Below are 13896 nucleotides of genomic sequence, written 5' to 3' on the forward strand. Positions count from 1 at the left end.
TAGACAGTACAGAGGCTAAGTAACACGGAAAATGTTCCAACGGCCCCTGCAGCATTGCTTTATGTTCTAATTAGGTTTAAGTATCAAACTCTCAGAAGACTGTAATAGGTACCATTTTTTTACTCTCTTTGGGACAAACTCCTAGACATGAACACAATCTAAACTATAATTAAAATTGTCACATAACACTGAGATTGGGCTGAACAAGAAGCTGAAGCCAGATTCCCCCCCTGACCAAGTGGACATGATATCCCTTTCCCTGTGGATCCAACAACAATTCAACAATTTCTCAGTTAGATGATTTTAAAAAATACATTTAAAGGCAGCTAGTTGGTGTAGTGGATAGAGAACCAGTCCTGATGTCAGGAGGATCTGAGTTCAAATCTGATCTCAGACACTTAATACTTCCTAGGTGTGACCCTGGGCAAGTCATCTAACCTCAATTGCCTCAGGAAAAAAATACACTTATTCCACTAGTTGCCTCCATATAAAAATGTTTTTTTAAAGACTAATTTACTATTCTAGAGCCAAAGATGAATCAATTCAAGGTATGCTATCTCTATTTTTCAGTGAAGGAAACTGAGGAAAAAGAGGAAGAGGAATTCACTCTTTTTCACAGACAAGTTCCAGCTCCTTCCAGGTTAATAGCACTGTATGGCAAAGGCTGTGACCAGGATAGTCTTTAAGTCCATGTCTCTAGAGGATGGGGTTCACCAGACAAGGAGCCTGGGGTGGACCACAGGCAGGAAGGCAAGCATTGAATCGGTGCTGATGCTGACTATAAGAGGGATCAACAGAGGATGCTGAGGTAGGTAAGAGATGGATCTAGCAACTTCAGGCTGGTGTAGCGGGATGGGAAGAAGGGGAAAAACTGCAGTGGGTGATAGGAATCTTCCCATCGGGGCTATCCATCAGGCCCTGCCCATCCCCAACATCTGCTGGTGGCTCGTGCTGTGCTGGAGACTCTATGGCCCACACTGTCCATCTGGGGTGGTTAGTTGAATAGTGGGCTGAAGCCATGAGTTTCATTCCCATAAAGGCCAGTAAATGCTCCTATGAGTCACTTCTAAGATCAGCCAGTTGTCTTCTAAATGAAGGCCCTTGATCCCATAGGAAATCAGGTTAAAAAAGGATGGCTACCCCAGTGTAACGTGCTCTCCTGGCAGTTACAATTACTAGTCTGTCCTAGACCCACCAGAGCACCTTTGACCACTGTCCTTTGCAGTGTGAGCTCTACCCGGCTCGCCTCCTCTGAGGCCTTCTAAGGTCTCTGGCCACAATCTCTTGAATCTATAGCTTAATAACCGGTAGCGCACTCAAGAACAACCACGTGTAATCTTAAAAGCCTTTATTATACCTACTCACATAATGCCCTAACTGATGCCCTGACTTGTTGGTTCCCGAGTGAACACCTGGTCAGAAGACCTATGTGTTCACTACCAAAATCCTTACCTCTTTTGGCTACCCATCTTGGCTTGGCCACCCAGGCTAGGAGCCAGGGTGAACAGCACGAGGTTAAAGAGGGCGGTTGCTGCCTGCAGTGGGCTTATATAGGGCCTGTGAGGTCACACACACAGCCAATCAGCGAGAGAGTCACCCATTACAAAACTATCTCAATATGGCCAGGATCCCGCCCAAGGGCAGTCCTAATATCCACAGAAATTACTTCTGGGCCTCAATCCCGATGCACTGTGTCCGCCCATTTAAAGGGCCCTTACAATTCCCTTTCTCTTGTTTTGCGGGAACCGCACATCTCATCAAGCTAAACTTTTAGCACCAGCTATAGTTCACTTGATCCATGAGATGACAGTGTGTTATGCCCAAGGAGGTACAAAGCAGCAAATCAGTAAACAGAAGTATGACAATGAGAACCAGGCTCAACAGTGGCCCAAGTGTTCAACCCATTCATCAAAGTCATACTCGAGATAATAGGCCAAAGAGATTGGATGCCAATGAGGTAGGATGTCAACACTGAGGTGGGAAGTCAACAAGGTAAAACATCACAATTCTAGTTAACAAATATCAGTAGGTAGGTTGTCACAATTCTAGTTACATTTATCACAGTTCTAGACCAATTCTAGTTTCTTACAATTTTCTGTTGCACTTTTCACACTCCTAGAACAATTCTAGCTTTTCACAATTCTCAATTGCACTTGTCACAATCCTAGAACAATTCTAGTTTATCACAATTCTCTATTGCACTTTTCACAATTCTAGAACAATTCTAGCTTATCACAATTCTCTATTGCACTTTTCACAATTCTAGAACAATTCTAGCTTATCACAATTCTCTATTGCACTTTTCACAATTCTAGAGCAATTCTAGCTTATCACAATTCTCTATTGCACTTTTCACAATTCTAGAGCAATTCTAGTTTCACAGGTGCACATAAGCAAAGTCATGTCCAGTAACATTGTCTCAATAACAATGGTAGGTGGGTGTGTTGGTTTTTCACCCACTAATTTAAAAGCATAGGGCAAAGCCTCTTCCCAGGCCACCATATGGCAAGTGGCCACGGGAGAAGCAAGCAGGCCCATTGTCCATTTACAGTCTTTATATTGCATATCACCCAAAACAGTCCATTTCAGCTGCAACACTGGAACTGTGTCTGGTGTCTCTGGTCACGGTCAGGAGGGGCATCGCTGCCATCAGCGTCTGAAGGGCTGCTGACATCTGGCTGGTCTCTCTGGACTGTTGTCTGGTCCTTCTCTTGGATCCCCAGGTTACAAATGTCTCTGGTGGGGATGAACTCTGCTGCTGGATCTGCACCTAGGAAGGAATGTCCCCGGGGCCCAACTTGGGCCTTTCCAAATGCCATCCAGGCCTTTCCACATCACAGTGGAAACAAAGTTGTTGTCAAAAAGATTAACAAGTCAGACAAAAGTCAGTCTGTCACTTAGCTGCACTTTCTGTGTATGCCCGAAGTGCATTGCTAAGGTAAAATGCAAAGAATTTAAAAATGTAAAACCAAAATAATTTAAAAGTGTAAAACCGAAATAGATTAAAAATATAAAACCAAAATAACTTTAAAATGTAAAATCAAAATACTTTGAAGATGTAAAATCAAAAATGTTTAAAAATGTAAAATCAAAATTTAAAAATTGTAAGCAATCACATATCCCAAAATTCCCTTCTCTTGTTTAGAAGAGAAGATCTTGGGGATAGTCTGTGCAGTAATGACTTTACTAGAACACTCGGCTATGTCCCTGAATTCTTTTGCCTAAAAATCAAAGTTTGAGTTTCTGATACCGAATTGTACTTCAGTAGTGTGAATCAATAAATCTGATATTACTTTTCCTCCTGGGTCAAAGATCACACACTGTCTATTTATTCTAGTGATTAAAACAATTTTCCAACCCATTCTAAACATAAACCCTGTTTTATAAGTACCTGTAGGGGGTTGGGAAATCAAGCCCACCTGTGGAAGTGGAAAATCCACGAGGTAAGAAAAGAGGAGTTCCAACTCTCCAAAGACGATCCTAGCAGTTTTATAAGTATAAAACTCCACTCTCTCTAACTGCAAGGTCTTATCCCTGTAAGGTTTCTTAGAAATTAACCGAACTGTATTTTCAAAACTTTTCTGATTATACTCAATACCCCACAATTCCTTTATGCCTTGGGCCATAAAGCCTACTCCTGTCCTTTGAAATGAAGACACAGGAGTTTTGAATGGATTAATGGGCAGTGCTGATGGTATTATCTCCCTTCCTTTTCCTCCTCCCCCTTCTCCCTTGGCCCAAGAAGGTGAGGCAGAGGGAAGAAGAATTGGAAAATTCCCCAAAGGCTGATTTAAAATCAAACCTGAGCTTTGCACATAAAAAGAACTAAACTTCTTCTCAATGAAAGAGTAATCAATAAATTCCTTAAAACAACAATGCACAAGGTAAACCAACAAAACGCTAAGAAGAATTTCTACAACTGAAGTCCATGTGATTCGTTTATTTCCTTCCTTAGTTTCTGCCACTGGTTTGAACTCTTCCTGTTCTATCTGTAGTAACCTAGCTTTTTCTTCTTTCTCTATCTCCATCTGTAGTTTAACCTGCAATTCCAGCAACTCTTGCTGTGGCATTTTATACTCTATACTGTCATACATACACATTAGCTCTAGGTTGCTCCCTCTCCGAGCTATATCTAATAGGTGTGGGGATAGCCTTTGTGGAGCTTGATTACAAGCTTCCTGCTTTTCTTCAGTGGTGATCTTTGTTAAAAGATCTTCCATCTGGCTCTTTAACCTCTTTATATAATAAGCATTATGTTCAGCTGTGTCCTTGAGTCTGATCCCAGATTTACCTGGGTCCATATTGCTTCTCTGTCTTCCCTCCTAAGTGGCGTTTCTACCGGATCTTTCAGAATCTTAATTCTGAATATTAAATATTTTCAAAACCTGATAATTCCTGATGCGTCCCCCACGTTGGGCGCCATTTGTATCGTGCTCTCCTGGCAGTTACAATTACTAGTCTGTCCTAGACCCACCAGAGTACCTTTGACCACTGACCTTTGCAGTGTGAGCTCTACCCGGCTCGCCTCCTCTGAGGCCTTCTAAGGTCTCTGGCCACAATCTCTTGAATCTATAGCTTAATAACCGGTAGCGCACTCAAGAACAACCACGTGTAATCTTAAAAGCCTTTATTATACCTACTCACATAATGCCCTAACTGATGCCCTGACTTGTTGGTTCCCGAGTGAACACCTGGTCAGAAGACCTATGTGTTCACTACCAAAATCCTTACCTCTTTCGGCTACCCATCTTGGCTTGGCCACCCAGGCTAGGAGCCAGGGTGAACAGCACGAGGTTAAAGAGGGCGGTTGCTGCCTGCAGTGGGCTTATATAGGGCCTGTGAGGTCTCACACACACAGCCAATCAGCGAGAGAGTCACCCATTACAAAACTATCTCAATATGGCCAGGATCCCGCCCAAGGGCAGTCCTAATATCCACAGAAATTACTTCTGGGCCTCAATCCCGATGCACTGTGTCCGCCCATTTAAAGGGCCCTTACACCCCAGCACAAATCTATAGCTTTTAATGGCCATGAAACTCAGAGGAGAAACTCTCCTGACTGGGAACCTAAGGGCCATCAGAAACCCTATAGTGGCAAGAGAATTCCATTTAGAGCATGTGCATTTGTTTATTTATTTATTTTTGAGGCTGGGGTTAAGTGACTTGCCCAGGGTCAAATAATCTGTAAGGTCCCTTCCCATTTCTAAATCTTTTGTTATAAATCCCATAATATAATAATCCAATAATATATACATATATATCCCATAATCTTTCATAACTCTAAATAAATAAACAACTTTAGTATATTATTACAGAACTTCTTTTGGGTCAGGAACAGAATTTTAGATATTTTAAATGAGATTATATTACTTGATACTTTGAAAAACATTAAATTATCATGTAATTGTGAGGCATGAGTAGCATTATATTATTATATCGAGAGTCAATTAAAAATAGCTAAAATTTAAATTTTTTCATACTTTAAGGTTAGCAAAGCACTTTAAAGATGCTCTCATTTGATCTGGGAAATAAGGGTTATGACAATTCCCATTTTACAACTGAGGAAACTGAGGCAGGATGAAATTAAGTGACTTCCCCAGGTTACATAGCTAGTGAGTATCTAAGATCAGTTCAATATGGAATTTTACATTTCATTCTATATAGAAAGAAAATGACACCCAGTAAATGGATGAAATTTGCCCACAGCCAAAAAGCTTATTAATGGCAGAACTCAGAGTCTCACTTTCCATGATGAAGATGGAGAAGAATGAAAAGACCTATTGGAACTGGTGTACAAAATCAACAAAAGTAAATGTTGCAAAATTACCAAGAACAACAATGGCTCCAAAGATGAAATATGATAAGATCTTCCCCACCTCCTTTGTAAGGGGGAGTGGATCCACAGGTATGATGCATTGCTGAGATATAGATAGATAGATAGATATTTATATCTACCTATCTAAATTTTTTCCCCTTGATTTTTAAATGTTCTCAAACCTCTTGCCCTCTTTGTCCTATTGCTGCTTATCTCTTGCCAGATCTCAGCTCCAAATGACTCCCACCATCCTCCTCCTCCTCTATTAATCTCAGCTGCTTAATGCAGCTAGATAAAGGAAGTCTCTCAAATAAGCTGACGGGGTACATTACAATTTCACGTGATACAATCTTCAACTGGGCCCTCATTGTAGCAAAGTAGTGCTTTTATTACTTTACTAAAAAAAAAAAATGCATCCATTCAAAATCATTTCCGTCTTCTTGAGATGGAAGATGGAGTGGTGTGTGTATAGAACAGTAAGAAGTCCTGTATGGCTAAATCCTAGCATCATTGGAGGGGAGTAAAGTGAAAATTGGACTGGTGGGTTGTAGTTATTTTAGTGGAAATTACATGAAGAAAAGAAATCCCCACTAAAATATTCCCAACAAAAGGTCATGGAATCTCTGCCCATGGATCTCCAATGATGCGCAGCTTACTACCTGCCAAAGCAGCCCATTCTGTTTATGGGTCTTCTTGTTCAGTGGTTTCAGTTTTGTCTGACTCTTCATGACCCCATCCGGGGTTTTCTTAACAAAGACACTGGAACAGTTCACATTTCCTTCTCCATCTAGTTGGATGACTCTTATTAGGAAAGTTTGGAACTTCCAGCTTCATTTTGCTTCTTGACTCTGCCTCCTGTTGCTACATGTGCTCTCTAGGATCAAACACATTTGATCTTTCTACCGTATGACAGCTCTTCTACTTTTCAGGCTAAACATCTTATTTTCCTTCAAATGATACTCATATGACTTGGATTTAAGCCCTTTATCAATCTGGCTTCCCTCCTTTGGAATTTGATTTGGCATTGTACTACACAGATCAATCTGAATACACCTTTATTTTTACAAATTTGATTTGGCTCAGTCATGAATGTTGGTTATTTCTCTCATTACTTAGGCCTGCTTTTAATCTTGTGCATGTAATTTCATAGTTGCATTTATATAAGCCCTGTCTTTCTTTGTAAGTTAATTCCTAGCTATTTAGTACAATTAGTTGTTATTTTAAAGGAATTTTTCGGGGGCAGCTAGGTGGCGCAGTGGATAGAGCACCAGCCTAGAATTAAGGAGGACCCGAGTTCAAATCTGGTCTCAGACACTTAACACTTCCTGGTGACCCTGGGCAAGTCACTTAACCCCAGCCTCAGGGGGAAAAAAAAAAAAAAAAAAGAATTTTTCTCTTCCTATATCTTCTTCCTGGTTTTTGTTAATTATATACAGAATTGCAGATGGTTTTTAGGATTTGATTTAACTTGTATCCTGCAACTTAAGTGAAGGTATTGTGTTGACTAATATTTTGTTGATTCTCTGGGAGTCTCTAAGTTAACCATCATTTTATTCATATTAAGAGAGATACTTTTGTCTACACTTATTTTCCTTTCCCTTCTTCTTTCTGCTATATCTACTTGTATGTCAAATAAAAGAAACAATGGACATCCTTAATTTCCTTTTTATTTTATTGGGAGAGAACTTCCATTGTTTCTCAAGTATTAATAATCCTAGCTCTTAGCTGTAGATAAATGCTTGAGATCACGTTAAAGATTCTTTCATTCCTATGCTTTTTAGTGTTTTTAACAGACACAAGCACTGTATTTTGCCACATTTTTCCTCCTTTATAAAAGCAAATGATTTCTGTTGGTTTTGCTACTAAAGTGATCATGCTAATATTTTTCCTAATGTTGAATCCTGCTTGCATTCCAGGATTATGTCCCACTAGATCACAATTGACATTTAATACATTGCTACAACCTCTTTGATAATATTCAATTTAATATTTTTTCATCTTTTTCAAGAGTGATATTGGTCTAAATTTATACCCCTTTTAAACTTAGCTTATCCAGCCTGATATAGTTACTTAGTAATTATATCATAGCTGTTTAGTCGTTTTAGTCATATCCAAGCTTTTGTGACCCCATTTGGGATTTTCTTGGCAAAGATACTGGAGTAGTTGGCCATTTCCTTCTCCAGCTCTTTTTACAGATGAGGAAACTGAGGCTATCAGGGTTAAGTGACTTGCCCAGGATCCCACAGCTCGGAAAGCTCAGAGGCCAGATTTGAACTCAGGAAGATGAGTCCTCCTGACTTCAGTCTTGGTGTTCTATGCAATATGGTGCCACGTAGCTGCTGACATGGTTTCATTACTGTTTTTAAACTGTACACAAGCCCTTTCTTTCCAGCTAAAATATAAGGTCTACAAGGGCAAAGACTATCTTCTCCATATTCGTTATTAACGTGACTATTATATTTATAATTTTTCTTACACTGAAGCATCCAGAAAGCACAAGTGCCATTGAACATATGTTGAACTGACCAGTGCCAGGCAGGAAGGACTTAATGGAGGTGGTCAGTTCCCCCCATCTATTGAGCATCCTCTACTCAATAAACACTTTTCGTCCTACAGGACTGGCTCTCAAACTCATAAATAGTCTAATAAGCAAAGGAGAATGAGAGGAGTGCAAGTATACCAATGTAAGAAAGTTGGAAACAGAGAGATGTTTCACCTGGGGGGAGGAGTGAGCATGGAAGACAGGGAGGGGACCTGTGCTGGGTCTTCAGAAAAGGTGATGATGCAACAGGAGAAAAGGTGGGGGGAAGGGGTTGGTGGTGCCAGAAAGACCGTGGGGGACACACAATCTCTAATATCACAGAAAGCAGAGGAAGCAAACAAGGGAAGGGAATGAGCACTTATTAAGCATCTGCTAGGTGCTCTTTAACTCTAGTAAGCACTTTACTAATACCTCATTTGATCTTCATAACAATCCTGAGAAATAGTCGCTATTATGATTCCCATTTTACAATTGGGGAAACTGAGGAAGATATAGGTTACATTACTACAAAGTGGGGAAAGTCAAGATTTAGACTCAGGCCTTATTGTGGCACCTAGTTGCCTAGAAAATAGAAAGTTGTTATCTTTAACTGGAAAAATAAGTAGGTAAAGGGAAGTAGAAGAGCTTGAAGTTAAACAGGCTTCTGACTAGTTTATTAGAGAAAATGCTGAGTTCAGTTTTAGATATGGCACTTGTGGTTTTCTGACAGGCAACTGGAACACTGGAAAAGTGGGAAATATATTTTGCATATGCATAAAGGTAATAATGGAAAATATGGGGACAGCTGGTGCAGTGGCTAGAACTCTGACCCTGAAGTCAGGAGGACCTAAGTTCAAAAGTGGCCTTAGATAGTTATGAGCTTTGTGATCTTGGGCAAGTTATTTAATCTCAATTGCCTCCAAAAAAGAAAAAAAGAAATAATGGAAAACATGGGAATGAATGAAAGAGAGAAAAAAAGGAGTAATGGAAATGTATCTAGGACACACAAATAAAAGATGGAGTGTGTGTGTGGGGGAATGGAGAGTCAGTCAAAGTCTGGTTGATGGGCTGTGGTCCTTCCTTCTCCAAAAGGACCAAAATAGCATCTCTATGTGGAGACAGGTTATGGTGTATCTACCTGTGGCTGATCATATCAGCACTTTTTCTCCAGGAAATCAGGTTTTTTTGTTTGTTTGTTTTTAATTTATTAATTTTATAATTATAATTTTTTGACAGTACATATGCATGAGTAATTTTTTTTTACAACATTATCCCTTGTATTCACTTTTCCAAATTTTCTACTCCCTCCCCTAGATGACAGGCAATCCCATATATATTAAATGTGCTACAGTATATCCTAAATACAATATATGTGTGTAAAACCAAATCTCTTGTTGCACAGTAAGACTTGGATTCCAAAGGTATAAGTAACCTGGGAAGAAAGACAAAAGTGCAAACAGTTTACACTCATTTCCCAGTGTTCCTTCTCTGGGTGTAGCTGTTTCTGTCCATCATTGATCAACTGGAACTGAATTGGATCTTCTCTATGTTGAAGATATCCACTTCCATCAGAATACATCCTCATATAGTATTATTGGTGAAGTGTATAATGATCTCCTGCTTCTGCTCATTTCACTCAGCAACAGTTCCTGTAAGTCTCTCCAAGCCTCTCTGTATTCCTCCTGCTGGTCATTTCTTACAGAGCAATAATATTCCATAACCTTCATATACTATAATTTACCCAACCATTCTCCAATTGATGGACATCCATTTATTTCAGGAAACCAGGTTTTAATGGGATTTCCATAAGCCCTCACAACTGATAGCATGGAAGGCCAAAAAGAGAAAGGAGTGATGAGGGGGCAGAAGGAGAACCACATAGAATGTCACAAAAGGCAAGGAAAGAGAACACGAGGAAGAGGGGCCAGTCCAAGAGTGCCAAGTGTTGTAGAGATGACCTCGAAGAGAACTGCCTCAGGGGGAGAAGCAAGGCTGCAAGGCTTTGGGGAACTCTGGGCGATGAGGCAATGGGGAGTCCAAAAGGGAAAGGGAACCAAGATGGCACAGGAAAGGTAGGGACTCACCTGAGAAAAATCAAGTAAGAGAGGTAGAGGGAAAATCGAAAAGAGAAATGAAAGAAAATTATGACAAACGAGATCAAAACACATTTAGGAAAAGACAACAAAGTCAAAATTCCGGCATCCATAACCACAAAGAAAAATATGAATTGGTCTCAAGCCATGGAAGAGCTCAAAAAAGATTTTTAAAACTAAGAGGTAGAGGGAAAATTAAAAGGAGAAGTGAGAAGAATAAAAGAAAATAATGAAAAAGAGCCAAGAGACTGGTAAAGGAGATACAAAAAAAAAAAAAAAAATGCTGAAGAGAAGAATGGAGGGAAAAAATCACTGCAGAAAAGCATTTCTTAAAAAGTAGAATTGGCCAAACAGAAAAGGAGGTACAAAAGCTCGCTGAAGAAAATAATTCCTTAAAAGTTAGAATCAAGCAAGTAGAAGCTAATGACTTTATGAAACAAAACCAAAAGAATGAAAAAAAAAATAGAAGAAAACATGAACAATCTCATTGATCTGGAAAATAGATCTAGGAGAAATGATTTAAGAATTATTGGACTACCGAAAGTCATGATCAAAAAAAGAATGTAGGCATCATCTTTCAAGAAATTGTCAAAGAAAACTGTGTTGATATTATAGAAGCAGAGGATAAAATAGAAATTGAAAAAACCCATTGATTGTCTCCAGATAGAGATCCCCAAGTGAAAACTCCTAAGAACATTGTAGCCAAACTCCAGACCTCCCAGAAATACCTCAAGCAGCCAAAAAGAAACAATTTAAGTATTATGGTGCTACAGCCAACATACCACAAAATTGAGCAGCTTCTACATTAAAGAATCAAAGGCTTAAAACATGGTATTCTATTGGAAAATGAGTAGATGCCTATCAATTGGCTGAATAAGTTGTAGTATATGAAGGTAATGGAATATTATTGTTCTTTTTCTTTCTTTTTTTAATAAAATTTTTTATTTTCAAAACATATGCACGGATAATTTGACAACATTGACCCTTGCATACCCTTGTGCTTCAGAGTTTCTTCTTCTTCCCCTCACATACTTCCCTAGATGGCAAACAATTCAATATATGTTAAACATATTAAAATATATGTTAAATCTAATATGTATAAACATATTTACACAATTCTCTTGCTGCACAAGAGAAATCAGATCAAGAAAAGAAAGTAAATGAGTAAGAAAACAAAATGCAAGTGAACAACAACAAAAGAATGAGAATGTTATGTTGTGATTCACACTCAGTTCCCACAGTCCTCTTTCTGGGTACCGTAGATGGCTCTCTTCACGACAAGATCATTGGAACTGGCATCAATCATCTCGTTGTTGGAAAGAGTCACGTCCATCATCAGAACTGATCTTTGTATAATCTTGCTGTTGCTGTGTACAATGATCTCCTGGTTCTGTTCATCTCACTTAGCATCGGTTCATGTAAGTCTCTCCAGGTCTTTCTAAAATCATCCTCCTGCTCATTTCTTATGAACAATCTTATGAATAGATAATAGTTGGAACAGATACAATAGGAATAGGTAATAATAATAGATATAATAAATAATGTTCATTTCCTTTTTCTAATTTTTTTCTCCCATGGGTTTCCTCTTTTGTTCTGATTTTTCTTTCCTAACATGATTCATAAAGCAATGTGTATTAAAAAGAAATAATTATTTTAAAAGAGAAATATGATATTCTACAGGGCAAAATAGCTAGGATTTAAAGAATCATTCACCCAGAAAAAATGAATATAATTTTTCAAGGGGAAAAAATGGATGTTCAGTGAAGTGGGGGGCTTTTAAGCAATCTTTTAATATAAAAAATCAGAGTTGAACAGAAAATTTAACTTTCAAATACAAAATGCAAAAGAAGCATAAAAAGGTAAACAGGAAAGCGAAACCTTAAGGGATTAGGTGAAGTTAAACTGTTCATAAAGAGGAAATTATATTTATAACTCCTAAAAACTTTCTCATTCTTAGGGCAGGTAGAAGTATACACAAATAGAAAGCAGAGATGTTGAGTGTAATGGTATGATTACCTAAAAAAATAAAATTAAGAGATGAGGAAGAAAAATGAAATGGGGAAAGGGAAAAGGAAGAGGTGGAATGGGATAAATTATCTGACTTAAAAGATGCCTGAAAGAGGTTTACAGTGGAGGGGGAAATGAGGGAAGTAGGAGAGAAGCACTTAAACCTTATTTTCAATGGAATTGGCTCAAAGAGGGAATAATATGCACACTGAGTTAGATGTAGAAATTCGCCTCCCCAAGACATCAAGCAATCCAATACAGGTTAAATATGTACAATTCTTCCAAACGAATTTCCATATTTGTCATGCTATGTAAAAAACATAAAATTTAAAGGGAAAAAAACCACAAGAAAGCAAACAAGTAAACAAACAACAACAACAAAAAGTGAAAATACTATGCTTTAATTCATATTCAGTCTCCATCGTTCTCTCTCTGGAAGTGGATGGCACTTTCCATCCCAAGGATTTCATTTCTCAAGCATTAGAAAACTGACTCAAATTTATAGAAATAAGAGCCATTCCTCAATTAATACATGGCCAAAGGATATGAACAGGAAGTTTTCAGACAGACTAATTAAAGCTATCTATAGTCATATGAAAAAAACCTTCTAAATCACTATGCATTCAATAATGCATATTAAAACAATTCTGAGCTCCTACCTCATACCTGTTAGATAGGCTAAAATGATAGAAAAAGAAAATGACAAATGTTGGTGGGGATCTGAGAAAATTAAAACATTAATGTACTATTGATAAAGTTGTATAGTGATTCAATCTATATATGATCTGGAGATTAATTTGGAACTATGCCCAAAAAGCTATAAAATCATGCAACTCCTTTGACAAAAGGTCTATATCCCAAAAAGAATTTTTTTTCCCCCCTGAGGCCGGGGTTAAGTGACTTGTCCAGGGTCACACAGCTAGAATATGTTAAGTGTCTGGGACTAGATTTGAACTCAGGTCCTCCTGAATTCAGGGCTGATGCTCTAACCACTGCGCCACCTAGCTGCCCCAAGAATTTTTTTTTTTTTAAAAAGGAAAAGGACCCACATGTGCAGAAATATTTATAGCAGCTTTTTTAATAATGTCAAAGAATTGGAAATTGAGCAGATGTCCATCAATTGGGGAATGGCTGAACAAGTTGTATACGAATGTGATGGAATACCATTGTGGTTTAAGAAATGATGAACAGCCAAGTCATTATTAATCAGAGAAATGCAATCTGAGATACCACTACACACCTGTCAGATTGGCTAAGATGACAGGAAAAGATAATGCGGAATGATGGAGGGGATGTGGGAAAACTGGGGCACTGATACATTGTTGGTGGAGTTGTGAAAGAATCCAGCCATTCTGGAGAGCAATCTGGAATTATGCCCCAAAAGTTATCAAAATGTGCATACCCTTTGATCCAGCAGTTGTTACTACTGGGCTTGTATCCCAAAGAGATCTTAAAGAAGG

The 13896-nt window shown here is 38.6% G+C and overlaps 1 long non-coding RNA gene across 1 annotated transcript in view; it reads left to right on the top strand.

The window, feature by feature from the left end:
* Positions 1-13896, top strand: part of LOC141554236 (uncharacterized) — a 30705-nt gene that overhangs the window by 14033 nt on the left and 2776 nt on the right. Inside the window, exon 3 of the long non-coding RNA XR_012485801.1 lies at positions 571-808. This is a non-coding gene — a long non-coding RNA (uncharacterized LOC141554236). The remainder of the gene's footprint in view (positions 1-570; positions 809-13896) is intronic.

Source organism: Sminthopsis crassicaudata, chromosome 2 (genome assembly GCF_048593235.1).
Source record: "Sminthopsis crassicaudata isolate SCR6 chromosome 2, ASM4859323v1, whole genome shotgun sequence".
Lineage (NCBI taxonomy): Eukaryota > Metazoa > Chordata > Mammalia > Dasyuromorphia > Dasyuridae > Sminthopsis > Sminthopsis crassicaudata.